Source organism: Bubalus kerabau, chromosome 19 (assembly GCF_029407905.1).
Source record: "Bubalus kerabau isolate K-KA32 ecotype Philippines breed swamp buffalo chromosome 19, PCC_UOA_SB_1v2, whole genome shotgun sequence".
NCBI lineage: Eukaryota > Metazoa > Chordata > Mammalia > Artiodactyla > Bovidae > Bubalus > Bubalus kerabau.
Genome location: NC_073642.1, coordinates 55749665 through 55752232, shown reverse-complemented (window position 1 = coordinate 55752232; position 2568 = coordinate 55749665).

Sequence of the window (2568 nt, the reverse complement as noted above, 5' to 3'; positions counted from 1 at the left end):
TCATTCTTAAAACTTGAGCCTTAGTTTGTCATCAAAATTGTGTATACCTTGTGAATTCATGTCTCAAAAATACCACTTCGGTATTTCTTGTTTGTCTTCAATCTTTGAAATCTTAATAATTTAACTTGAGATTCTACAAGTACTATCAATGTTAACATCTTGATGGACTTAGTATGACCTACAATCCTTTTCCCCTAAATATTTCTATTAACTTCATATATAAAGTAATCTATGAAAACCAACTAGCAAACACAAGCCTAGTGCACAGAGAGGGCATTGTTGGCTCTGTTACATGAAGGCTCTCAGGAGAAGACAAGCTGAAGAAAGTGTTATCTGCTAACTTCAGCTTCCCTGAGACTGCAAAAGCCCTTTCAGGGAAGTTGTTAGTGAGTCCTGAGAAACCAAGGGCTTGCCATGGCTAGGCATCTGACAAGGCTGTCGGTGGACTGGGTGCTAGTATTAATACCTTGGCAGGACTGTGACCAGAAAGGGAAAAAGCCGCTGTGTATTTACTGTTTCTAAGTTCACCACAAGCCAAACTCCAGCTTTCAGAAGCAGGTCAAAGCAGAACATTGATGAAATGTGTATTCTCAGTGATGTAGCAGTTTGTACCAGAATTTGAAGCTAGAAATAACACCGAAGTCCCAGAAATGCCTTCCATTATGCTATCTTTTAGATGGTACCATCAGCCATCATTATTATCACTTTTGGGCAATACAGAGCTCTGGGGGAGCGGGGAGTGTTGGAGTGGGGGGGTGTCAGGAAAACATGGATGTGTGCCAGACCAAAATTACTAGTGATGCCTAGTCTCTCAAGTGCTGCCCAGTATGGCGCATTATGAGTAATTGGGCTTGTTCTCCCCAGAGAAATTATCCACATTTTCTGTGTGATTATCAGATTAAGCATGCCCTCCACCTCTGACCCTATACATGCATCATACTCAGTTAAGGACTTACTCATTTCTCAAGCTCTAGTCATTAGAACACTTAAGAGTTTTGTCAGTAACATTAATTCTGTGCCTTTGGAGCAGCACTCAGTAGTGCTGGATCCTAGTTTCATAAGAGTAATCTGCAGTAGTTAGAGATGTGGGTCAGATTAAGAACTGAAGTTGTGGACTGTACTTTTTGCTTCTCCATTTCACCTTTGAATGTTTAAAATTCTGGTATGGAGACACTGGGTAATTATGAGAGTTAGTAAAAGCCCTTTTCCTCATTTAATGATTGCTTCTTTTTAGACCAGAAAACTAGTTAAAGGAGGAAGGGAATTTCTTATTTTGCATCTCTGCTCTGTCAGGGTTTCAAAAACACTGTACGTACTAGTGAGGATATGAAAATGAAGTTAAGAACAACTCTTGTGGGATATGTTCCTCAAAGGCCAGGACTGTCACTTCCTTATGTGTTTTCTAGATTTTGCCATGGAATGTCCATTTTTCATCATTCTGCAGATTTAAACCTCCTTATTGATATTAGGAAGTTGACATGTAAGAGACGTGTTCCAATGCCCAGGCCCTGCATGTCCTTCTCGTTCAGTGATCTCAGACCTTGAAGTCCTGCTTTATTCCATATTCATGTTGTGATTCTAAACTCACCCTCAAACAACTCACACCTACTCTAGGACCCATCCTACTAGATATCTTCTGGAAAATACTCCTGTATGTGAGCCCCAAAAGTAATCAATCACGGTCTTCCTGTGAGAGAGGAGCCTGTGCTCTTTGGACAGTCTGATGATTAAGAGAAGAACTAGTTACAGGTAAGTTCTTAATCCCAGGGGCTATCCAATGATGTCCAGTGTGACATTAAAACTAAGTAAGCTTTTTGACTGCAGTGATGAAGAAAGGTCTATAAAGTAGCATTAGGCTGGCAAGTTCAGTTCAGTTGCTCAGCTTTTTGCTCTTTGCGACCCCATGGACTGCAGCATGCCAGGCCTCCCTGTCCATCACCAACTCCCGGAGTTTATTCAAACTTATGTCCATTGAGTCGGTGATGCCATCCAACCATCTCATCCTCTGCGTCCCCTTCTCCTCCTGCCTTCAATCTTTCCCAGCATCAGGGTCTTTTCCAATGAGTCAGTTCTTCACATCAGGTGGCCAAAGTATTGGAGTTTCAATGAATATTCAGGACTAATTTCCTTTAGGATGGAATGGTTGGATCTCTTTGCAGTCCAAGAGACTCTCAAGAGTCTTCTCCAACACCACAGTTCAAAAGCATCAATTCTTTGGTGCTCAGCTTTCTTTATAGTCCAACTCTCACATCCATACATGACTACTGGAAAAACCATAGCTTTGACTAGACAGACCTTTGTTGGTAAAGTAATGTCTCTGCTTTTTAATATGCTGTCTAAGCTGTTCATAGCTTTTCTTCCAAGGAGCAGGCGTCTTTTAATTTCATGGCTGCAGTCACCATCTGCAGTGATTTTGGAGGTCATTTATGACCTTGCTAATCATATTTGGATTTGATGTTTAAAGAGAGAAAAAGAACATATAGAGCAGAAATTATGAAAATTATAATCGGCTTTAGGGTAGGTTGAGATTTCCTTGGATGTCAATAATTATGTACACAAAGAAGTTCT